Raw genomic sequence first — 26747 nt, forward strand, 5'->3', positions numbered from 1 at the left:
CCAGAACTGCTGTACCTGTACTTTCACCATAGTCTCCAGTTTGGGCATCCCTGATGTCTATAGTCCTATTTCATCCATGCCTACACATCTCCCTGGCATTCAAGTTTCCATTATTGCCTAAATATACTGTGTGTAAGATGGAGTGAATTGAGGCCTGTCTTTGGAGAACTACAGAGACTCAGGATTAGGTAGGTGACTTTGCTGTCACTTGGAAAGGCCTTGCCTTAACAGTGTTATCCTGGCAGAAGGTAGACTGCTGGACTTCTCAATGAGATTGTCCTAAAAATCCCTGGGCAGCTGTGTCGGTTGTGATGGGGTAATGGGGCGTTGCTTCACCCTGACTTTCACCTCTTTCCTTTGCCTTGTAATTCCTTTGGGTCTAGCAAACAGTGGAAGGAGCACATGTAGTAATGTAGCATCTCAGAAGGCACAGTTGTCCTGTATGCTGGTGGAGCAAAACCTACTGCCTTCTGCCATGTGCTGTCCTAAATTTGGGTCAACACGTACTGGGTTCAGCCTGGCAGCATCTCTTCCAGAAAGGAAAAATAATAACCAAGATTCCCCACATTTGTCGATGAATGTACAGCTGTGCAAATATAATGTTTGCACATTGAGATTCTGAGATGCTTCATTTTTCCTCGCTATATTTATTAATTCTGAGCTGCTTCTTTTTGAAACCACCCTGAGTCTTTGGGATGGAGTCCAAATAAGGTGCTTCTGAGCTGGTGTTACATGATCAGGAACTAAATTGATCAGCTATACTGGTTAAAGACCTGTCAGGGTAGGAGAGGGGATGCTTAAATCTTCATATCACTGCTGATTCTCTTCTCCAAATCCCTAATCTGCTAAGCCATTTTCTGTGCAGAGAAACTTCTTTAGGCATCTCAACCCATCCAAAACAAAACAAAACAAAAATGGTTGAGGGCAATTGCAGGGGAATCAGTGAGTGGGAGGGAGTGGGGTTAAGAATCACCACCCCCTGCCAGTTCTCCCTTGCTTCTGCATGAATGATACCCCAAAACCTCCTGCAGCTTGTCTGGTTTCCTTCTAGAGGTGCAGGTCTCTGGCCCAGACTGTTAAAAAGAAACCTTGATCTGGCATGGGGTGTGGTTCTTGAAATTGCACTCCAATTAGTATTTTTTGGCAGCACCGCTATCCATATGTGTTTCTAATCGCTTTCTAAATGCCTCCTTATGAAATACCTTTCAGAAGATACCATTGGCAGTAGGTCACAACCACAGGCTTCTTGAATGTGCTCCCTGTAGGGAGGAGGGAAACGTCTGGCTTCTTTTCCAGGGCGATTGTGGTGCTGCTTTATTTATTTATTTTCCGAGTGCATCAGAATTACTCGCGCACAGCTTGGTGCTCTGCGTACTGTCAGCTACTTTGGGCTGCTTGTCAAGCAGGGTGCTATGTAAGCTGAAACACTGCTCCATTTTTTCTTTCTTTCTTTCATGTGTGGGTATGTGTATGTGTGTGTGATCATTCTCCTTGCAAGTGTGGTTATTTAATTAGGACCAGGCAGTACTTTCACCAGGATGCACTGTTGACCGAAGGCATAGGAGGCTGGCGGTGTGAAATGATTGGATTTTATTACACGCAAACTGCTTTCCTAGCAGAAAAGAGCAAGTTGTGAAGAAGCAGGGAATCGGTGGCTCGGATCCAGGCGAGAGCGGGTGCCTCGTTTTGCTAAGCCATGATCCGTATTTGGCTGTGAAGGGTCGGCTCCTTCATTGCAAGCACTGCCATAAAAGGACAACTAACCAGTTGTTTTTCAGGGGATACGGACTGCTGATTTTTATGAGTTTTAAAAATATCTGTTCAGAACATTTCTGTTTGCACAAATGGATTCATCTCCTTTCTTATTTAATTTATAGATATATATATTTGTTTTCCGTGGAAACACAGGCCTTTGACAGTTTTAAGAAACAGCTGTGTTTCTTTTTTGGGTGGGGGGAGGAGGTTGCAACAATTATTCCTAAGTTGTTTCCTAGTTTGAGGATGATTCAACCTTCTTTCAAGAACAGAATGGGGAGATGGGGAGAGATTAGCAGTATCTTCCCAATCTTCTTGGCCAAATAGCTTGCCAAATAATGAACAAGCTAATTTGATTCTGAGGTGTAGCTTTATATCCCTGGATGACATTTCCATTACTGTTTAGAAAGAAGGCTGTACAGCTGATTCCCCCTTCTGCTTCAGGGAATGGAATCACATAGAAGAATTCCTATGAAGTTTCAGCAAGTTGGCTTCAGAAGTCTGCTTCCGTAATTGCCCATAGCTCCTAAATCAAGTAGCCCATGCTAAGGTTTGATGTTGCCAAGACATTTCCCCTATGATTAAGTACACTCGCTGTTACTTTTTAAGATCTGTAAATGAAGGAATACGAGACGGACAGCAGAACAGGCAACGCCATTCCCAGTTCTTTCTCTGTATGGCGCAGCTTTACCTGCGACCCAAAGGTGTCAGCGGCTGTGTTCACATGTAATGTGAAGCCAAACCATGCATCAGTGTCAACAAACTGGCTCCCATGGAGGAGATTGTATCTGTTTTGCTGTTCCTTGATGCTTTTTAGCGCAGTGCAGTACAGCAGCTAAATAGTTTGGAAATAGCTTGAGATCCAAACCTGGGACTGTGGTTAAGGTTTCTTGTCCTTAACCAAGACCTGTAGCCAAGTTTTGTCTCATTGTTATAAGCCATGGTTAAGAAGAAGAGATTTTAACCAGGATTCCACATTTGGGCAACATGCTAAGCCAAACCTTGGTTTAGCGGTCATCCTGTCCTAAAGGAAGGTGCAAAGTGGGTGTGAGCCAGCACATTTGCACAGTCCCAGTAACACATACTTTGCCTAACTATGGCATATGAACCAGGTCACTGGTTCAGGCTCTGTGTAGGTATTGCTAATGCGAAAGGTTTATCAAGCAGGGTTGTACAGCTCCCTGTCAAGGCTCTTTACACAGGTCTGCAGCAAGATTTCTCCCATTCTGTTGGGAAAGGGAGACAGACAGGAGAACATGGGAAGCTAGGCTGCAGTTAAAGGAGTAGGTACAGTCAATTCACAAGGTCACTCTGTTAATTTACTTACATTCAGTGTAAGTATATGCATTTCTCTCCTTACCAGTCACTGCCCATGATGTGAAACAGGAGTTTGACTCAAAGCAGCCATTTTGGGTTTCCTATAACATGTAGCTCAACCCTGAAAAAAGGAAAAGAGACTTTGCTGGGCATTTGTCATGACGTAGCGTGTGCCAAGATCTCTGGCATTGAGCACAGGCTTGCTGAAGTATATAGCGTCCTAAAAGGCTCAAGCCACAGACAAGGCAAACAATCTCCTGGCGGGAAGGTAACAATAGACAGCAGCTGCGACTCCAGTGGGAAGAGCAAACTGAAGCCCAGCTAATGATGAAAAGAAACAGGGAACCGCCGAAGCTTGAAAGGGTGTGGAGAGAGGAGGGAAGGAGCTCCGCAGCAAATGTAGGGGAGTTCAGGCAACAAGATATGCATGAGAGAGAGAAATGCAAGGGGAGTGGTACAGAGAAAAATCTCAAAAGCCATGGAGACTATCCACTCTCCTGAAAGCTAGATGATGGGTTCTTCATGATCAATGGTTTACTTCAGCTCCATGTACAGTGGAACCTCGGTTGTTGAATGCTTCAGAATCCGAACAATTTGGAACCCGAATGCCGACAACCTGGAAGTGAATGCATTTTCGAATGTGCTTCGGAAGTTGAATGGCTTCTGAGGTGCGTTTCTCCATTTTTTAAAAGGAATTTGCCGACTGCCAATTGCGCCTCGGTTGTCGAACGTTTTGGATGTCAAACGGTCTTCTGGAATGGATTACGTTCGACAACCAGGGTTCCACTGTATTACTAGAAGCAATCACTTGTGTAATTGGAGAGCAAGAGCCCCACACACAGAGTTTGACAGTTAAAATATTTCTGCCTGGGATTTAATGCTAACAATGGAATAATTTTAGAAATGTAAGCAGAGTGATAATCTCCATCAGCCTGGAAAAGGTCACAAGAGAGAGAAAGTATTTCAAACATTAGTTGTTCCTTTGCTTTCTGGAAGGAGTCAGGATTTCTCCTGTTCCATCTTATCTCTCAGTAACTATGTACAACAAACCTCTTTGCTTTCCTCCCTCTCAACCACTGTTCTCCCATGCCTTGTCATCCATTGCCACTTAACTGTCTATTTGCAAGTGAATTTCAGTCCCTTAGAAAATTTAGTTGCCAGAACTTGAGTTCAGCCAGGCCTTGCTCACAGAATCTGACAGGCCTAAGACCTGGAAATAAAGCACATTGGACAACTTAAAAAAATAAAAATCAACACCTATTTATCATTGCATATGGAGTCTGTAAGTTGCTAAGGATATACAGTGGTACCTCAGGTTAAGCTAAAGTGGTACCTCAGGTTAAGAACAGTTTCAGGTTAAGAACGGACCTCCAGAACGAATTAAGTTCTTAACCCGAGGTACCACTGTAATGACTTTTCTTGCAAAAATTATTCCAGCCAAACAGGGTAAGTCTTGGAAGTTCTATTTTGAATGTAAAAATTCTGTGGGAAGCTATCATTCTGGCATAGTCAGTAGGAGCTAAGAAAAGTTTAGCAGAGTATTTTTAATTGAGGAAATGTTCCAAGTGATTCTTCGCCCACAGACAATTTGGCTTCCCTCTTGTTAAAGCTGCTCTGAGTTAATTCAGAAGTCTGGGGGTAGTCACTGGAAACAAAGAGGATTCTATTTTTTTGCATTGTTCAATGAACATTTGTGAACATTGAAAAGGGGGTTGCACTCTTTTTTGTAAGGCTGAGAAAATAGATTTCCCAGTGTATTATTTTAAAAAAAACACCAGGAAGAAGGCAGAAATGGTTCCTGTTCCTGTTGATACTTACTAAAGTAAACTCAGAAGGTTTTGGTAGCTGTAGTGAAAAAGGAAGATAGCTGTGGTTTATTTCTTGACCATATCAGATCCAGGGCAGTGTACAGCTTACCTAGAGCTCAATACAATAAAAACATTGACAGCATAAAACATAGAGAGTAGTGAAAGCATAAAACAACACTGGTTGCTAGGGCTTTTTTTCAGCCAGATCTCACCGGAACTAAGTTCTGGCACCTCTCAGGTGAGCGCCATTGCCATTCTAAGAGAATGAGAGAGATGTTTGTGGTGAGTTCCGGCACCTTGTTTTCTAGAAAAAATAGCATTGCTGGTTGCATTCCTTGGGGAAGGACTGCCGCTCAGTGGCTTTGCGTGCAGACAGTCCACGATTCAATCCCTGGCACCTCCCAAGTAGGGCTGAAAATGTCCCCTGACTGGCGGAGAACTTGCATTGGGCAGTGTAGAGCAGGGGTAGCCAACATGGTGCCCTTCAGATGCTGCTGGACTCAATCTCCCAAGCATTCTGAGGTTTTTTATACAACCAAGCAGTGTGTAAATTGTATGAAATAAGTAAATAATAAACTCCTATCAGCCATTGGAGAAAGATGGTGGGAGTTGTCCAACATCAGGAGAGCACCACAATGTCTACCCTCGGTGTAGGATAGATGGAACAGTCCTCGGATAGAAGGCAGCCTTCTATGTTCCATTACACCTTTCTTTTTTTAAAAAAAATGCCTAGATAAATGAAAATGGCTTAAACTGGTATTTGGATGCTTGTAAAGCAGGAGCCAGAATTGCCTCTTGAGGGAAGAGCATCCCAGAGCCACCGCTGAAACAGTTGCTTCCTTTGTAATTTCAGAGTCCCCTTCTGATAAGGGATGTACTTGTGATAGGGCCTCAGTATGGTTGTAATGTAGCATGGAGCTGACTGCATCATTGGCTGTAATATATTTGAACCATGGCAACATGCATTTCCCCCCTCCCCCCATCTCTGTTTCCTTGCCCATGAATTGAGTTCCCTGTGGCTTGCTAGGATAATTGTGAGTCCCACTAAGGAGTCTCTTTTTATCACCAAGGTTGCAAAGATGTGGATACAAGATGACCAAGTTGTGTGTTTTGACAGGAAATCAAGCACTGGTTGCTCACAGCAGGTTACAGTAGCTTTGGCCATGTAAAATAGGTTAAGCAGACTTGCTTGGGTGTGATATAAGTCACCCAGAAGAGGTGGATTTAAGGGAGTGGCCAGTTCCCCTGCACTGGGCATCAAGCCGAGAGCGTGCCCCAAGAGGCACCGCAACAATTATGTAGAATGGAAGGCTAGAGGCGGGGATGACAAATTTTGACATCACACAGGTTGCCACTGAAATCTGAAAGTCTCAAGTCCACCACTGCACCCAGACAGGAGTGGTTCATCAAGGTACAATAACTAGAGCAGGCTTCCTCAACCTCGGCCCTCCAGATGTTTTGAGACTACAATTCCCATCATCCCTGACCACTGGTCCTGCTAGCTAGGGATCATGGGAGTTGTAGGCCAAAAACATCTGGAGGGCCGAGGTTGCCTGAACTAGAGTGACATGGTTGAACCTTTGCTTTACATTCTTTCTAGACAAGCTTCAGAATACCTTTCTTTGATTTCCAAAGAAAAATTGAAGTCTGCAGGTATAAGCATAAGACATTCAGTGCCCTACCTTAGGACAATTAATTACCTCTTACCTGACACACACCAGCTACGCACTTCCTACAAGAAACATTTGTGGTTGCAATGTCTTCTGCCTTGGCCACCTCAGTTCCGTCAAATTTCTTTGGAAGTATCATTCCTTTTTATGTCAGCCAAGGCTATTTCACATTTTACTCAGGTGTGCCATGAAGTGTACACTTAGCAGGGACCTGTATCCAGTCAGAGCTCTCTGACTACTACCTGTATGATGCATGCAGACCATTCTCAAATAATGGTCACATTCACAATTTTTCAGTGTATGCTTTAAAATATATTAGATTTTCACATATTGCTTATTTCTCATTGTAAAGGTATGTTTGAGATAGTAGACTAAAATGCAGGATTGTCTTCTTAAAGTGATTTCACCAAAACTTCCCACCATCTTTAAATTATATCAACAAGAATTTTTATTCCACTTAATCACCGCCATCTCTAAGCAGTGTATGGGTTAAGGTTACCAGCCATTGTAGTATCAGAAAACTCCAAATTTTGTTGCAATGTAGCATAATTAACAGTAATTGCTCAAGACAGATTCTTGGCCAGAACAAAATAGCTTCCTGTGCAATTAATGAATAACAATTAACTGAACTGGTAAGGCAACCATGTGTTAAAATCAAGACCAGCATCTGTTCTCTGTTATCGCAGCTTGAAATTGGAGTAAACATACAGCGGATTTCGCAGTAGTATTTTCTTACTTGTTTGTTTTTCAATATTCCTACTTTCCTCAAATCTACTCACGGAGAATGGTCTCTGTGTTAAAGGTATGCAAGTTGCATAGGAAATGTTCTCCAAGAAGGAGCGTGTGCCTGCCATGAAATATTCAGGTAGATTTGCACCCCGAACCTCTGAATACTACAGCTGCATTCCACCATTGCAGTCTAAACTGGGAGCAACAGAGGTGTGGGAAAATTGGATTCCGTTCACATTTTAAGGTGAACTGCCCTTATTCTCAGTTTCTGAAACAATATGCAAACTTAAAACAGAAAAGTCTGCATATAGGTGTGTGTATTAGTGAAAATAATAGAAAATGCATTATAATAGGAGAGCTGCTTTGCAAAAAAATGTGCATATGAGTCAAAACTTTATACAAAAATGTGTATATTAGGAGAAAATTGCATTGAAGTGCTGGAGGATTTTCATGATGACTTTTAAAAAAAACCATGAACTGGAGTAAAAATGTGAAGAACTGAATTTAAATTTGGGGAAATGAAAAACAGAGAACTGAAATCAACCCATCCTTAGTAATAGTATAGCATTAAATGGGGTGTCTTGTCCCCTCCCCATACCTGCTATGCAGTACTCCCTGCCAGCTCTTCCCTCCCCCCCCCCCCCAATCAAGCAGAGAAGAACCAGATAGGTGCCTTTGCTGGCTTCTTAACTAGAAGTGATACTCCCATGCATTTCTTGCCAGGAAGAATTGAATGTATAGTTTTCCCTGCCTCCTGATTCCATTGTGGAGAAGGGGAAACTACAGATCCCTTGCTCCCTGTAATAAAATGATGCTCTTGAGCCATGACAGCCACAAGAAGCATAGACAGGCATACGATCTCGCTCACTCACTCTGCCATGTCCATATGATGCTGGTTTGAGCTGGCTACTGTCAGATGCTCCTCTCTTGCACTTATTTTTGCGCCATTCTCCTTCCACCTGTGCTGCTGTTTTCACTGCACCCCTAAAAATGAGGTGGGCAAGGGATCAGAACTGCTCAGAAGCCTGTGATTTTGCTGCCACCTACACAGATCATGGGACACGGGTGGCGCTGTGGATTAAACCACAGAGCCTAGGACTGGCTGATCAGAAGGTCAGCGGTTCGAATCCCCACGACGGGGTGAGCTCCCGTTGTTTGGTCCCTGCTCCTGCCCACCTAGCAGTTCGAAAGCACGTCAAAGTGCAAGTAGATAAATAGGTACCGCTCTGACGGGAAGGTAAACGGCGTTTCCGTGCGCTGCTCTGGTTCGCCAGAAGCGGCTTAGTCATGCTGGCCACATGACCCGGAAGCTGTATGCCGGCTCCCTCGGCCAATAAAGCGAGATGAGCGCCGCAACCCCAGAGTTGGCCATGACTGGACCTAATGGTCAGGGGTCCCTTTACCTTTACCCAGATCAGGTGGCAGAGTGACTCAGACCAACAGGTACTGATACTAACTGCTCTCCACAGTGATATATTTTTATGATGACAGTGGTATACTAATATTTTTTTTATTAAAAATTGCATTAATTAAAACCTGTCACCTACGGAAGTCTGCATCATCCTAGCATTGGTTGCTGTCTTTGGGGTTACTTGGGCGAGGCTCTTTCTCCCTTTTCTGATTACATTGGGATCCATGTGAGGTTCCTAATCTAAACCTACAACTTCTTTCTGGCACTCAAAAAATGAGTATTTAGAACAACATTGCACAGCAGCCACAGCCTTGCCTGGTGAGTAAGTCGTTAAAAAGAATAATACTGCGCTATTTTGTAAAAATGCAGAAACCTGCAGACAATTACAGTAATAGACTCTAAAAGTCTGGCAAGGTGCACCATGCATTTTTAGTAAATGTGGTCCCATCTGCACTTGAGAATAGTTCTGTCACTGTCGCTATGGTAATATCCCTAAAAGTAGGTAGACAGAATGTTTAATGTCTAAGCAGCCTCACTTCTGCGGCAGACTGAGGACCCCCCCCTTCCCACCACGCTGTCAAATCTTCTATCAAGTAAGTACACCTTAATCAGGCGTCTAGTACATTTTCTTGTGAATGAAAAACCACTGCAAGTGAGAAAAGTGGGAGGACAGACGTAGAATGCCAGGTCTGTGGGTTCTTTTTCTTTATGTGATTTCCCCCCTTTTTTTGAGTAGAGGTCAGCAAAGCCTGTACCATTGAATTTAAAAAAAAAAAGGAACGAGAGAAAGAGAGAAAAAAGCCCAAGTTCAGCTCCTTTCAGTTGTGTGGCTGCTGTCAGAAGGATTTGCCCAGCTTTGGAGGGTTTTGTTTAGGGGGATTGACTGATTTATTAGAGACAATGATTGGCCGGCTGCTGGGGTGCAGAGCAGCAGGAGACAGGAAAATGGCTGGTGAATTGATGCAGTCACTGAGCAGATGGAGGGATCAGCCAGAGAAACAAAAGTAAAGCTGCTACTAGCACATTGTTATGGGGAAAGAGAATGGAATTGACCATTGGTGCAAGGCCAAGGGGAAAACTTCCTGGCTACAACCAGCATGTTTGTTTTTGTGTGTGTCTCTCTCTCTGTGTGTGAGAGAGATCACTCTCTGTACAGGAACAAGAAGGCTCCTGTGAGTTATGGCATGCAGACAGATGTACGTTCCTGCCTGCCACTCTAACTGCTGCTGCTACCTGGTCTTCAGCTCAATGGTTTGGAGGCAAAACCACACCATGGCGTGAGAAACAGTTTGAGTGTATGTGTGTGTGTGTGTGTGTGTGTTTGCTTCTGTGTGTATGTACTGTTATTATGTAGCTCTTTTTTCGTATTTGGGGTCTAGTGTATGGCATTGTAGCTTGAGGGTGATTCAGAATCAGTTAGATTTAAAACTAGGTTATTTTTCAACAGCTAATGGATGTCTTCCAAATATATTCCATTTATTCGAGCTCGTTCCTGATTAGGCCGCAGGGGGATTTGCCATGCATTTCTACAGTATTGAGTGACTGAGGAGAGTATTTAATTATTTATTTAGGTTTTTGGATACTGCCGTTCCCAACAGTGACAAGGAGATGTACAGCAAAATAAAATACAACAAAAGCCAATCCATTGGAATCGATTCACATAAAATACCCACAACTAGTATAGTAGCAGTGTCATACTTGAAGTAGACGTCACCCATTGGCCTGTCTTCAGCTGTCACTTAAATGAATACATTGCAGAGGCAAAGCACCCTTCTGTAGGGAGATCATTGCACAGCCATGGATCCACTACAGCGAGCTTTCAACTCCTCAAACCGGGCAGATCTCACAGTCCCTTTCACCACATGGAAATGTTCAGCTGGATGTCTACTAGAGAATGCATTGATGGCAGAGAAGTAATTCTTTTCACCACCACCACCACATGGTAGGCATGAAGATCTAGGATTTGTGCCACCTACCCTCTCTCTCTATGGTTTCATTGTTTTCAGCTTCCCAGAATTCCAGTAAGCTCTCTGAGTTCCTCAGTGCCAGAGCGGGCACCTAGGTGTGATCCTGTCAAGAGCTCTTTCAGCCTCCAAAGGAGTTCCGGCCAGGAGTTATGAGTCTACTGGATGGACAAGACTAAAGACGCATTGTCAATATTTAGAAGGAACAGTTTTTTCCCCTTTCTCTTTTACTGGACTACATAGTAAAAGTAGCCTAACAATGGTGCTTATTTGGTTATATTGTGACATTCCAGATGTGCCCTTGCCTTATTCCCTCTGGTGAGTGGCAAGGCCTCCTGGGTGAGCAGGCAAGCAGCAGAGTCTCCTTAACTCCACTTCTGTCCATTAGTATCCCTTTAAAGCCAGGCGTTTGTGATAGCCCCATGGCATACCACTTGGGTTACAGCTTCTGGCTTAGTAGAGTTGATTTTCACCAAGGTTTCACCTCTTAGAAATACGTATTTCCCAGATTTAATGGGATTCTTTATTCTGGTCTGAAATGTAGACTATTGTTGCAACTGACACTTTTGTGAAAGCAGAGCTGGCCCTATCATTTGACAGAGGGAAGCAATCACTTCAAGTGGAAGGTGTCTGGGGGACAGCAACAATAGCCTGCAGCTATTCTTCTGGAGCACCCCAGCCATTCTTTCTCCTGCCTTTCCTGTGGCACTGAATGTGGCCTGGTGCCTCAAATGGTGCTCTGACATCACTGGCGTTGAAATGAAATTCAAATGCCCGTTCAGTTGGCTTCTGGGCATGGAATGGGAAGCGGGGGCCCTCTTGTACTTAGCCTCAGACAACAAAATGTCTTGGGCCAGCGCTGTGTGAGACATTATTTTCCTATAGATCACATTTTCAGAGGTTAAAAGGAGCACGTTTCACTTTTTTAATGGATGCATGGCAAATTATATATCTTAGCTGTGAGGCATTTTCTCCCCCTGGGACCCATTCACTCAACAATCTTGGAACTTCACAGGGCCTCTAGGATTGGAATATACATCTGGATGCCAGGTTTCTAAATCAGTAGCTGTGCTGTTCCTGTATAGGTGTGGGGGTGGGGAAAGATAATGAATGGTGAAGTTCAAATTGCATGGTAAATGATTGAAAGGAATACAGGCCAGTCCCTTTTGCTGGGACTTCTTCATTGGAAGCCATCAATCTGTCAGTTGCCATTTTGGATGCTAGATACATGGGACCACAGCTTGGCACTGATACAGATAGCCACATATAATTATTAGTTGTGGTCAAAATACACACAGTCTTCTTGCTTTATACTTCTCTGGAAGAAGTATTTGAAGAATTCCAGAGTGATACGGTTGTCTTTGGCATCTGGAACTCTTGGGAATCCAAATGGCAGGCTGCTCTGTTGTGTGCATTTACTGTTGCCATCTCTATATCCATTTCTTCTTATGCCCACAGCAAGCATGGACTGACCCTGAGAGAACGGAATACTTACAAGATGTGGAAATCATAGCAAGTGCCCCTTTTTTCCAAATGGCTCCATATGTTGAATATCCATTTTGATCCAGGAAAATTGCATTGTGTCTCAAAGAAAGCCCCCTTAACAACTAAAGAGATGGTGATTTAATTTTCATAGTTCTTATTTTTGAACATTTAAAAAAATGTTCCTAATAGGTAGCACTGGTGATTTACTCTCAGAGAACTCTGTTAACAATAGGTTCCTTTTGTGAGGAAGCCGTTTTCATCCATCTTTTTACATGAAACCTGAAAACAATTTTGCTTAGGCAAGCCTATCCAGACATGCAGAAGTTACATGCATTTTAATCTGTTTTTAGCTTCTTGTAGATTTTAATTAGTATTGAAATGTTTTTAGGTATCACTTGTTAACTGTCTTTTATTGGTGATTTTAATGTTTCCTTTTATTTGTAAACTGCTTTGATATGTTCTTATAATCAGACAGAATATAAATTTTGCTAAAATAAAATAATGTGAGACAAATTATCATGGATGTCAAAACACTGTAAAGCCTTCCTTCCATTGGACATTGAAATATAGGGGTCTTTTTTTAGACCCATGCTATTAAGCCATTTATGCCATCTCCCCTATTTTCACACACTGCAGCTGCTGCCGAGAGATTCCACATGAACGCTTAATTCTTTCAGTTGCTCAACTCGGGTAAAATATTTCCAATGGAAACTATTAACAGCCAATCTATTTTTATCTCTTGTTGCCGGTTGTTTTCTTTGTCTTAGAAAAGAAAATGCTACTAGTTCTCAATCTGTGAGGCTAGTGCACTTTGGATGGGACATGTCCAAGCAATCATTCAGAGGCACCAAAGCTGTTGTCTGGTGGTTGGGAACACCCAGTCAAGCTGGTAGTCCTCACCTTATAATAAAGGATCAAGCATGTTTGTGTGAATATCTTCTCTCCCTTGCCACATTTGGTGGTTGTGGGGAGTGGTTTAGGGATGAGTGCAGGAAATAAGTAGATAGGAACCTGGGTGGCGAAGGAAGAGGAATTTTGCAGACCTAGATATTGTGACATCATTGGGAAAAGAAGTAGATATGTGGTCTTAAGACTTTTGGAGATTGGGATGGGGCTTACATTAAAAATTTTGCAAAGAGATTAAGGTGTTGTTTTGGAATTTGCAAACTTTGGGTTGGTGCTCTGAAAAGCCATGTAACTGCATCTGGGTCTGTTCAGCTTTCTTTAAGTGTTACACTGAATGTCACTGGCACTATTATGTTTAATTGGGCTCATAATGGTTGTTCTAGAACAATCTGGTCACAAACCTCCAAGTTGCTTTTGTGAGCAATTAGCAATGCAAATAGGATGGTGGTGGTCATCAGTGGTGGACTTTGGGCTTCTCAAGTTCATTGGCTTCCTGCGCAGCACCTCCCCCTCAGCCTCTTGCCTTCCATTGCTCGTTATTGTTGCAGCGTCCCCCGTGGCGCTCTCTCGGCTTGGCGCCCAGTAAGTGCAAACTGGTCACACACCCCTAAATCCGCCTCTGGTGGTCATTGAGGGAGTTGGGTATGTTTAGCCTGAAGAAGAGAAGGTGATAGGATAATAATCTTCAAATATCAGAAGGTCTGCCACATGGAAGATATGGAGCAAGTTCTGCTGCTCCAGAGGGTAAGCCCTGATCTAATGGCTTCAAAGGAGAAGAAATGAGATTCCAACTAAACATTTGGACAAACTTTCTGATGGTAAGAGCTGTTCAACAGTGGAATGAATGTACTACATCAGAAGGTGGCGGACTCTCCTTAATTGGAGTTTTTAAAGCAGAGGCTGGATGACCATCTGGCAGGTATTCTTTAGTTGTGATTCCTGCATTGCATGGGGTTGGACAGGGTGACTCTTGGGCTCCCTTCCAACCTTATACGTTGGTACCTCAGGTTAAGAACTTAATTCGTTCTGCAGGTCCGTTCTTAACCTGAAACTGTTCTTAACCTGAAGCACCACTTTAGCTAATAGGGCCTCCACCTGCCGCTGTGCCGCCACTGTGCAATTTCTGTTCTCATCCTGAAGCAAAGTTCTTAACCTGAGGTACTATTTCTGGGTTAGCAGAGTCTGTAACCTGAAGCGTCTGTATCTGATTTCAGATGAATTGTGCCAGTTGACTGTATCTTCTTTCTGCAGAAGGATACACCACTGCATGAAAGTCCTATAGTGATCATGCTGTATTTTTAATACTTTTTTATATTACAAAACGAAATGCCCCCCCCCCCAATTCAGTTGCATAGCAATTAGGATAGCAGAATAGCAGTTCAGCATCCTGTTCACAGAATGGCCAACCAGATGCCTATGAGAAGCCTGCGAGCACAATTCCTAGCCACCCAAAAAGCCTAATCTTCACAGGTGAATGAATGACCCTGTAAAAGCAAGGAAGGAGTTGGGGGCCACACTTTTAGCACAGGTAGAGCTCTATGTGTGTTGACTTTATGCTAGATGATTGAAGCAGGGATTTTCAAGCCCTCATAGCACCACCCAAAGAACAGCTGTCTGCAGAATGTCGTAGACCCACCTATAATCACCTCCAGGGGAGGCACCAGCAATTCAAAGGTAGCGTTGCCATGAAAGAGTTGCAATGATGGGTCTGACAACCAAATCCTAATCCTGAGGAGAATTAAGTATAGAAGCATGCTTGCAACTCAGCATTCTTAGAATTACGGCTTTACCTAGAAATCCAGTGTCTTAAAAGGTGTTCCTTTATGTGCCATATGCTTTGAAACTTTTCTGTTATCTTTATTCTCCCTTCCCCTTAAATCTATGGTACGAACTACCCTGCCGTTTATTTATTCAGGTGGTGGTGGATTGTCACGACCAGCCTGTGCGGTATAGCAACATTGAGCATGAGTATGCTTTGAATTAAAAGAGTGATGACATGAAAGATTAACTCTTTCCTCTTATCCACACCCTTTCCCTTGCACCCCCACCCCATAATGTCGTCACCATAAAAATAAAGAATTCCAGAGCCCACACAGGAAACATTTCTTCATTCCTCCATGTTATCGTTACATCCTGATTGCCAAATACAACAGGAATCAGACTAAGTGCTGTGGATTATGAGTGACAAAAACAATCCATTATTTCATGGCTCCTCCCATAGGCTCCTGACCTCCACAGTTATCCAGTCAGCTTGTGCTCTTTGGCTGCAAAGTTCAGCGTGCATGCAGCTCAGTGTAGTTGTTTTCTACTTTACAATGAGCCTAACCCCTTCCAACTTTTTGCACTGGAAACAGCAGGTGTACTTATCTTTAAATCATGTGAAGATTTAGTGTACTGTTTACCCTCTCCACCTAGGCTATATACCTTTTATATTGCATAAGTGTGTGCAATTAAAAGCTCATTCGGTGCAATAACCAATAATGGTTCCTCCCCCATTGCTACTCAGTGCAGTTGGCCAGAGTGGCTTTCTCTCAATGCTACTCCTGCACTTGGTCACAGTGTCACTCCCACCCAGGAATAATGGGCCATTCATCCCATAGGAAGCAGTAAGCTCAGTCAAAGTGATCAGACTACTGTAGAATACAAGCTGTTCTTAACTACAACCAGGCTTTTGTGGGGCTCAGGAAGTGTAGGAATAGGACTATTCTTCATTGATGTCCTGCTTCTGGGTGTGGCTAATATAAAATACAGCAAGTCAAAGAGAGGTATTTGTGGTGATTTTTTGTTGGTGAACAAGAAAGGCTTTCTGGATTGTGAATGCGGAATGTGCCGTACTCCATGTGTCTAGCTGGTTTTAAATGAGATCCAGATACCTTTCTTACACCTGTAAAAAGTCAGACTAGTGATCTATGTGTGTGTGTGTGTGTGTGTGTGTGTGTGTGTGCGCGCATGGAATGGAATGGAATGGCGTATCAACAAACACCAGCCCAGTTGACCTTGCTCAGTTTTATAACAAATATCTGCCAGCATTTGGTTCTTATTATACATGAACCATGACAACAGACATGAGGGATCTGTAGGATGAAAAGAAATAGGAAAAGAAGGAAACCTTGTTTGTATACCTTATGGCACAGCTCCAGTTTGGACTAGATTTCCAATGGCATAACAGTTTGCTTGAGCAAAATTATTGGGAAAGATTTACAATCCGTATAAAATGTCAAGTTTACACAATTTGTTTCAGATATTTTGGCTGCCTTGTGTGTATGTGTGGGTGGGATAACATAGCTGATGCCATTTTATAAATAAAGACTGGTCTCTTTTTTAAGTTGCAATAGCTGAGAAGTTCTTCACACCCCAAAATTGGGTTCCTCATCCTTTGAAAAGACAGGCATGTGAATGCATAAGGAACTTCCATGCACAGTATAAAGAATACACCATGTATAGCCTTCCACAGGTGGATACATAGCAGTTGAATTAACAAAGTTTATAGTGTGGAATGGACTGGTGAAGGTTTTGATGTGTTTAAACAAAAGCATGTTTGACCCAGATAATCATGCAATTGTGTGGCCGCTATGGCAGAAGCTGTCACATAACTGTAGTGCTTATTGCTAATTCACCTAGAGGTAACGGAGCAGAGGCCTGTAAATTATTTTTGCAAAAATGCTTTCCTGTTATTCTTGCTTCCATGATTGCCTGCCCCCCCACCCCCACCCTCAAAAAGTGGCTCTACAGAGAAATGCCAGATGTCAAGCTTGCCTATGTGCCATCATGTACCAAGTCTTCACTGGAATCCCTCATCCCAGTGGCTGAGTCAAAGATGCTCACCTGTCCATTGTTGTTGTTGTTGCTGAAGGCAAATCTTGTTTGGTGTTGTTATTCAGAGTAATATTTGGAAGCCTTCCCTCTTGCACCTAGTCAAGCTTCCCTGTAGAATATATATAGGATGGGGAACCTGTGGCCCTTCCCCATGTTGCTACATTCCAACCCTCACCATCCGCAGCCAGCATGGCTAATTGTCAGGGAGTGAAGAGAGCTGTAGGCCGCAATGTCTGTAGGGCACCATGATGGCTACTCCTGGGTTTATGGCCTTTGCTCTGGAGATTGTATGTCTTTTTATATTCTTTGTTGTTGTCATTAGCTTACTTTCCTCCCCGTTTCTCTTGTTTCTTGATGGACCACACCAGATAGCAAGGCTCCTTGTTGCCTTCATCACATTAAGGAAAGAGGTCTCTCCATTTCCTTAGGGATGCAGGCTGAGAAATGTTGCTGACTTCTGACGGGAGCAAGGCAGGGCTGCAAGTCCCTTCAGGCTATACAAACTCACATCCAAGCTGCAAGAGGAGCTGGGCTGCCTGCATCTGGCATTAAGCAAACTGACTTTATTTATTTATTTATTTATTTATTTATTTAGAGAGGCTGGAAAGTCAGGAGGCCATGTTGTTTAGAACTACGCTCTGTTCCTACAAGAAGAGGAGTCCCACTTGATCTAAAATGTAAGGCGAAGGCTAGAGCAAGGTGATATAATAAGGATTTAAACACTGCTCCTGTACACAATGGCAGCAAAAATTAGAGCGCTGCCTGGAGACCTACTTACTGTGCAGGGTCGAAGCTGCTGACTAGTGTGAGCAATCCAGATTGATTGAGAGTCTCTTCACTCTTTATGCAGCTACTCTACTTGTTTACTGCAGATCATAAATAATATCTGTGCTGTGTTTAAAAGAAGAACAAAAAAAGAGAGATCAGAACAAATGGTATAAAAATGCCAACTGGATATCTAATTATAAGGTGTCACCTCACGAGAAAGTTTCCTGCAATAGCAGGATTTTCAGTGGGTACCTCAAAGGCCTCACTGATGGTTCCAGTCCAGCTTCTCAGCTTCTGTAATTTAAGGGGCCACCATGTTAAAAGCACTATTGTGAGTAGATAAATCTGATACAGTTGGGTGCCGTCAACCATGTCTCCATTGCAGACTTTAAGGGCAGGGCAGGGGTACTGTAAGGAGTAAGGTGGTCTTTGCAATACACTGCTGCCTGGTATGCTTTACATACCAACAGAAAAACCTTGAACTTGGCTCAGTAGCAGATTGGCAGCCAACACACATCTCTCAGCACAGAGGTTATATGATGGCTGATGACCATTAATGCATTACACTAATTGAACTTTATTAGTGCTTGGACCACCAGTTGTGCAATAGCCCCACATGTTGGCCTTTACTCCATGTTCCGCTGGATCCATATGTAAAGAGTAGATGCACATTACATTTTGCCCTTTAAGGCAACACCAACGTTATGGCCAACATGATTGCTATGTGAAGCAGCTATAGTGTTTGTGGCAGGCAGCCTTTACAACCTCTTGGAGATGAAATGTGTAGAGGTTTCCTGTAAGCCAAGCCTATAGAAGCGTTTGCTTGATCTCTATGGGTCACTCTTCCAGCCCAGGTTTGCCAGTTCTGTTGATCACACATGGCAAAGGGTGTGGGTAGTTTGGAGGAATAAATTGGGCGGGTTGGAGTTACGCAACAGTATTTGTGTATATTAGGTCACACAAGATAGAATCTGGTTATCTAGCAGAGATAGTTAAATCCAGAAGATTTCAAATTATTTAAAAGCTGCTATATGTTTTGTCTTAAAATGTGAGCATGAGAGAGAGTGCAAAACTATTTAATGAAGTGGTTTCTGCAAATCTACAAATTTGGGACTGAGAGAGAGGCCCAGAAAAAGCCTTTGATTTAAACCTCCAAAATAATGGTGCACTCAAACATCCAAGATCTTCATAATGTCTATGCAGACAGCATGCTCCCCCACCTCCACCCTGCCAGACTGCTTTTTGAAGTTTGTTTATATGTCTACTGAGCTGACAAGTTATGGGATTCCTTTTACCCTATTATTATGTTCCCTAGTACACATCTTAATTATTGGACACTCTCCAAATACTTTTTCTTTTGAAGAGCCTTCCATCAACGGGAAAAGCAGCAGATAATAGTCCTTAAGCGGAGTTAAACGCAACATGATGACTACAAATGCATTCTTGTGGCTTAAGTCTGGGCTGATTTCATTTAGTGTTAAAAACATTGGCTTGGAAAAAAGCAGGGGCATTTTACACTGCCGATAGGGCATTCCCAAGCTAAACCTCAGATGTTTCGCTGGTGGTTATCTATTTGGAGAAAAGAGAGGCTCTCATCCTGACTACAACAAAAATAATTTTTGCAGACTTCAAAAAACCACTTATTGGAGTAAGGATTTGCACAAACACTTTCTTGTGTTTTGATTGACATCTCATAGTAAACCATAACTTGAAATGTTAGATGATGGTAATACATGCAGACTAAGGGCTGGTTGATGCAACCATTATTTATGATGATTAACAACTATTCAAACCGCCACTTTATGGGGCTTTCATTCAAGGAAAAAAGCAGCACCCAGCACCTCTTCCCTCTTTTCGATTTCTCCTGTTGATATAATTTTTCAGAATTTGGGCAGATACCTAACTGGCTTAAACTTTCATGGCTCATTCTGCTTGTTTTATATTGTTGAAAAGCATTTTATTTATTTATTTATTTATTTATTTATTTATTTAAATAAATAAATAAATAAATAAATAAATAAATAAATACATTAATTTACTTTTTTAAGTGATAAAAACGGGGGCAGGGGCGCTTGATCATACAATAAGGAATAGAATAGATATTCCCTACTTTAATATTGCGATTAAAAGGGATGGAGAGTACGATCTTTAGAAGGGTCCTGGCTTCTAGGATAAGAATTTTTCGAGATACATCTGAATTTATCTACTACCCCTCATCAAAAATATATGCATACGTACCCTCTCCCTTCCACCTTCCCCCAGGTGCCAATGTCTGTTTTCTCCAGACTTTGTTGTCATATGACAAGCCAGGCCGGCAAGCTGAAAGGTGACTGCTGGAATCTTCCCATTCCTCTCAGCTGTCAAGTTGATTCAGCTCAAGACCTGGCCTGTGGAAAGCTGTGCATAAGAGGCTGAAGCCTTGTGCGCTGTTTCCCACTGATGTATAATTCCTGGCAGAATGGTTACAGTTGCTGTGTTTGAGGAACAGAAATTTTGATTAATAGAATAGACAGGAAGTAGATTGGGGGGGGGAGAATCCGCCTCCCACACGCACTGTGTCTTGCCTTTTTTTGAGAAGATCAGGAACAATAGTATCCTTGAGCTAATTTTTTCAGGAACTGTCTCTTCTTCTCTGTTGTTGGGGCACTGAGAGGGTTCCCACAAGGCAGAAATGCAGCACGGTATCTAGATAGACAGTTAAGTGAGTGCGATGCCTTTTAGCCATGCAATGTGAGTTCCCTGCCCTCTCCTTTCCCCACACCTCCTACATCTTCTCTGCTGTTTCCCCAGCCCTCTGGAGCATATTTTGGGGATGTGGGGGGCACGTGGGGAAAGGAGAGGATTCAGAAATTACCACCCATAGCCTTGGAAGAAGGTTGTTCTTACCTTATTGCCCTTTTACCTGCAAGACAACTACCCTTGTCATTAGGAATAGATGAATCTGTCCATTTTGGTTTCTATCAGTTTCTCATTTTTTCCCCAAAGCTTATGTTCATTTTAGGATTATACACATGTTCATGCTCATTTTCCCCAAAAGACACATTTTTGTACCTAATTCTGTATGCAATTATCATTAACATCATTAACAATATACTGCCTAATATTTGATTTATTTATTATATTTATATCCCACCCTTCTTCCACGAAGCACCAGGGTGGCAGTTTTTCCAATCATTTTCTCTCAATACATTGCAGTTTTGTATATGTGTTTCTCCACTAAGTGCTCTTTTACAAAATAATAAGTTTTTAAAAATGTTATCAACATAAAATCAAACTCTCAAATTAAACAAACAAATGTATTAAAAGTTACAAAACATAGCAGCAGTACAGAGGTTGCATTTTCCAAATAGAGATCAGATAATGTAGAAAAATAAAAGTAGCAAAACACATCGTAAAAGCCAGATTTTGTGATTTGGTGAGATAATATATTTTTGTTTATCCAAAAATGAAATCCCACCAAACAGTGCGGAAATATTCCATCTCTTCCTTACCTTTGGAAACACATAATTTGTGAGTTCTTTTCTGTGTAATAGCCAGAATCCATGTAGTCTTCTACCACAATGAGAATGTTGAGTCCTGCAGCGTCTTCCATTTCTGAGCCAAAGAAGCTGGTAAGAAATTCCTTAGATCAGAAAAGTACTGTTTGATCATCCCATAAGTTCAAAAGTGCAAGTTGTGGGGAAGCTTGGATGGGGCACTTACTTCTACTTTTTTTGATGTTTGTTCAAAAATATCAATCCAAGCTTTTGATTCCAGAGGTGGTTCTCTTTCCGTATGAATCTTTAGTTAGAGAAGTGTATGACAACATTCAGAGGATTTCAAAGGATGGCTGTGTTTTAGTGTGCAGATTCGTTTAGGACTAGGATATTGTGAACAGAACAGAATTTGTCCCTTATCCATGCTTGTACCTTACACAAGAGGGACGCGGGTGGCGCTGTGGGTTAAACCACAGAGCCTAGGACTTGCCGATCAAAAGGTCGGCAGTTCGAATCCCCGTGATGGGGTGAGCTCCCGTTGCTCGGTCCCTGCTCCTGCCAACCTAGCAGTTCGAAAGCATGTCAAAGTGCAAGTAGATAAATAGGTATCGCTCCGGTGGGAAGGTAAACGGCGTTTCCGTGCGCTGCTCTGGTTCGCCAGAAGTGGCTTAGTCATGCTGGCCACATGACCCAGAAGCTGTACGCCGGCTCCCTCGGCCAATAAAGCGAGATGAGCGCCACAACCCCAGAGTCGGTCACGACTGGACCTAATGGTCAGGGGTCCCTTTACCTTTACCTTACACAATCCAAGCATCTTCAGAATCTAAGACCACCGTCCTATGTAGTCCTACATAACCTTTGTTGAGGAATTGGTGATTAATCTATGGAATGTGGGGATGACCAGCCTTTAAAAATTAGATAAATTCATGCAGTAGACGTTTATTAATGATTACCAGTCATTATAGCTATAGGAACTACCAGATCCTGCCTCTGAATACCAGTTGTTGGGAATGACAGGTGAGGAGAGCACTGTTGCTCTCATATCCTGCTTGAACCATAGTCACCCAGGTTGGTCACTGTGAGAACAGGATGCTTAACTTAAATGGATTTTACTTCTCAGTAAATAAATATACATGGGATTGTGTACTAAATATAAAAACACAACCAAACAATAAAAATTGCTGCCATCTTGTTTTATTCTTTTGTTATGAGAGAAGGGCAGGGAGACCTTGAGTCAAAATCATGATACCACCCTCTCTTTAAGCCTAAAACAAAAACAAGCACCATGAGAGCAAAGCCTTTCAAAGGCCTAAGTATCAGCTGGTTCCCCTTGACATAGCTGACTCCTCTTAAAATGTGAAACCAAGCAACCAAAGCAGTCACTTTCACAAAAACGGGACACAGCCCTGAATATTAATCAAAACGTTTCAGAGGCATAAAATGAAATAACATAAAATGATAACTTCTAGCCCATTACTTGGCTACAGATAAAGAACATCAGCCAAGGCTTGCAAGCTTGTATTTCATCTCTCCATCCTTTAGTTCAAAGCACTGGCTGCCAACCAATTTCAGGACCCAATTCTAAGTGTTGGTTTTGGCTCGGGACCATAATACCTCCAGGACCGCTTCTCCTCATATGCACTGACCTGGACCCTGCAATAATCATTGAAGGTCCTTCTTCAGGTGCCTTCTCCACAAGAGGTCCAGAGGGCGGCAGCATGAGAACGGGCCGTTTCTGCAGTGGCTCCCCATTTGTGGAATGCTCTCCTGGTGCATCTTTGGGCACCAGGTGAAAATGTTCCTCTTCAACCAAGTCTTTGACTAATTAAACAATCTGTGGCCTTTTAAACTTGGGGGGGGGGGGCTGTTTCGTTTGTTACTATGGTACGTATTTTTATATTGTAAACCACCCTGTGATATTCAGATGAAGAGCAGCATAGAAATTTAATAAATAAATAGATTAGATTTTAAAACTCCAAGGTGGAGTTTGCCATGTAAGGATTCCCTTTGCTGTCCCAGCTGACGCACAGTCATTAATTGTTACGCAGTTTTCAAAACAGGTAAATACTAAAGACCTTTCTCATTTATTTATTTTTAAAAAGACAACATCCAATGCAGGTTTAGCAGGTATGGCTTCCAAACCTCCACTGCAATAATCCAAGAAAGTAAATAGGGATCTTATGGTAGGTCACTGGGAGATTTACAGTAGATCTTTGAGGGTGTCTGAGTCCCAAAAGTGTCCTAATAGCAAGCCAAATTAGCAGTGGGATGAGAAACCTCTGCAGTTGCTGCCCCACTACTCTCACAGCCTCAGTTTTCCTCACCTGTATAATAGGCATATTCAGTGGCTGCATTTCACCAGGTGTTTGTGTAATTCTACTCACCTGTAGTAAAGGAGCAGCTTTATAATGCATATATAGGTCATCCCAACATACGGTTCCTGTTGCAGTAGGTCCTTTATTATTTATTGACATTCATATTCACCATGAGGTCCCAGGGTGGGTTAGAACAATTTAAAAATGTTTTTTCTTCCTACCTCACTGTTTTGCACCTTGTTGCAGTGAGTGGAATTTAGCATACTGGTTATAAAGACAGGCGGAGAGAGATTAGACCCTACAAGCAAGCCTGGTATCTGCTTTTCTCTGCAATAGGTCCTTTGGCATCTTAGATGCTGTTAGTGTGCCCACCTTTTTGATACTTTTTAATATTCTAATTGAAAATCCAGCAGGAAGGAGGAAAGTGCCAGAGAATACAGCCCCTCCCCCAGGCAATGAGACTTTCTGAGCTCTAGATAATCCAACAATTAACCAGCCAGGAGACTGGATAAGGGAGAGGAAAGAGAACATTATTTGTGACATGCAGATGGATTATAGAATGACTGAATTTGCAGACTGATAAGCCTTCCTGACTCCCAACCGAATTTGAACTTTAAATATGGCAAGAGAGCCGGGCATCCTAATTTTATAATGTTGCTAATATATTTTGAATATTGGGCAAACGGTATCAGTAAAACTTTAGTTCTCTGTGGCAGGTTTCTTCCAGATTTAGCATGCCGCATAAGCCAGGTCACCTACTGCAAGTTGATAAGGAGGGAACTAAGTCATGTGAGGAAGAAAACAGGGGGTAAAAGAACAGTTTCTGAACTGGAAACTCAGTGGGCTTTTCACTAATGATCAGCTTGCTGGGTGGGGCAGAGTCGCTAGGTTAGCTTCCTGGCAAGTAATAATAACAGTAATTCCAAGTAATTATTATTTATTATTATTTATTGAATTTATATACAGTCGTACCTTGGAAGTCGAATGGAATCCGTTCAGGAAGTCGGACATTCGGCTTCCAAAAGAACGTTAAAAAACCGGAACACTCACTTCTGGGTTTTGATCGTTCGGGAGTGGATTTCTTTGGGAGCCAAGGCATTCGAGATCCAAGGCACGACTGTACTGCCCTATACCTGGAGGTCTCAGGGTGGTTCACAAAAAAGAGTAATAATAACAGTAACAATAACAATAATTTTATTGTTAGAACAAATGTTAGAACATTAGCAGTGGCAAAGTTTTTATCAGTGGTTGCAAGATCAAATGAGCCTTATATTCTAAACAAAATGCTTGTTTAACCTGGAGGTAGGCTGTATGAATTGTGTATTGTTTTGTAATGATTTGTTGGATCTCTGGACCGTAATAAAGATTGATGATGGTGATATTATTTATGTCTCACCTGTCTGGCTGGGTCACTCCAGCCACCCTGGGCAGCTTCTAGCACATCAAATATCAAACATTAAAATCTTCCCTGTACATTATGCATTTAAATCTTCAGATGTCTTTGAAAGTCAAATAGTTATTTATGTCCTTGACATCTGATGGGAGGGCGTCCCACAGAGCGGGTGCCACTACTGAGAAGGCCCTCTGTCTGGTTCCCTGTAACTTCACTTCTCTCAGGGAAGGAACTGGCAGAAGTCCTTCGGAGCTGGACCTCAGTGTCTGGGCTGAATGATGGGGGTGAAGACGCTCCTTCAAGTATACAAGTACAAAGGTCAGCATCAACACTTTGAATTGTGCTTGGAAACAGTCCTCCTGCACATGTTATTCTTCCAAGATGTTTCGGCTGCACGTGGAATTGCTTGTGGGTCACTGTGAATTCCACTCACCAGAGATAACTGTGAGGGATGTGACAACTCAAAATTCCCAGAGGAGTTCAGAGCATGTGAGAGAACATACAGTCACTGGGTAACTCAGAAGAAGAAGAAGAACAGTTTGGATTTGATATCCTGCTTTATCACTCCCCGAAGGAGTCTCAAAGCGGCTAACATTCTCCTTTCCCTTCCTCCCCCACAGCAAAGACTTTGTGAGGTGAGTGGGGCTGAGAAATTTCAGAGAAGTGTGACTAGCCCAAGGTAACCCGCAGCTGCATGTGGAGGAGAGGGGAATCGAACCCAGTTCACCAGATTACGAGTCTACCACTCTTAACCACTACACCACACTGGCTCCCGTCACATGTTCTCAGGCTAACCTACCTTGCAGGGTTCTTGGGAAATAAAATAGGGGAGGGTGAAATAGAACCATGAAAGAACCCTTGAACTTCTCAGTAGTTCAAGGTATTAAGTCAAGGTATTCAATTAATGTAGTTAATTATAGTTAACTACTATAATTATAGGGACGCGGGTGGCGCTGTGGGTAAAACCTCAGTGCCTAGTACTTGCTGATCGTATGGTTGGCAGTTCGAATCCCCGTGGCGGGGTGAGCTCCCGTCATTCGGTCCCAGCTCCTGCCCACCTAGCAGTTCGAAAGCACCCTTAAGTGCAAGTAGATAAATAGGTACCGCTTAATAGTGGGAAGGTAAATGGCTTTTCTGTGAGCTGCTCTGGTGCTGGCTCGCAGCTGCAGCTTTGTCATGCTGGCCACGTGACCCGGAAGTGTCTTCGGACGGCGCCGGCTCACAGCCTCTAGAGCGAGGTGAGCACGCAACCCTAGAGTCGGACACGTCTGGTCCATACGGGCAGGGGTACCTTTACCTTTACTATAATTATAATTATAGTAGTTAATTATAATCATGGGCTCAGGTTGTCTATTTGCGAAAATAAGCTGTAAATCATAAAGACACCACAGTCTCCACTGTCCCTCATTCCGAGGAATCCAAACCCTGGGTAAGCGCCTGGAATCTCGCACCACTCAGTGATTATCAGCCCTTTTCTGTTGCCAAGCAGCAATATTTCATCACATACAGTGTCAGGCTTTCAAGAGAACTGACATTAATAGCAGTGTCTTTGGCTGCATCTCCATGATATTTCGTGATGCGTGAAGCGCACAGGGGCAGAGCTCAGGAAGCGCTCGCTCTTCGTGCCAAGTGCAATAAGCACAGTGAGGGGTCGGAAACTTTCTCCCTCCTTTCACCGCACCGTCCAATCTTGCAGTGGGAAAGTTTCAGCCGACATGTTATTAAACTCTCTTGAGCTTTGGTCAACACAACGCAGCACACACTTATTGGAGATTGCAGGTTAGAAAATTATCTTGTGGAGAGGAAGCCTTTTCGTTACCAGCTGGGCTTTCAACAGCATAAGTGATCAAGGCTGGACATGGGTTTGGGAATGGTACCTGCGGCCGAAATATTACCACTGAACGAGCATTGGGAGGGGTAGGCCCTTCGCCCAG

General features: G+C 42.8%; 1 protein-coding gene and 1 long non-coding RNA gene across 3 annotated transcripts in view; one reads left to right on the top strand and one right to left on the bottom strand.

Annotated features, from left to right (window-relative positions):
- The window catches only part of NHS (NHS actin remodeling regulator), a 239617-nt gene that overhangs the window by 110718 nt on the left and 102152 nt on the right, over positions 1-26747 (top strand). The gene's annotated exons all lie outside the window — the stretch shown is intronic.
- LOC310842590 lies at positions 10146-13156 on the bottom strand. Its single transcript, XR_014563250.1, has 2 exons — positions 13040-13156; positions 10146-12128 (listed from the first exon to the last, which is right to left on the bottom strand). It is a non-coding gene; the product is annotated as an uncharacterized lncRNA (long non-coding RNA).

Source organism: Podarcis gaigeae, assembly GCF_964106915.1.
Source record: "Podarcis gaigeae genome assembly, chromosome: 4".
NCBI lineage: Eukaryota > Metazoa > Chordata > Lepidosauria > Squamata > Lacertidae > Podarcis > Podarcis gaigeae.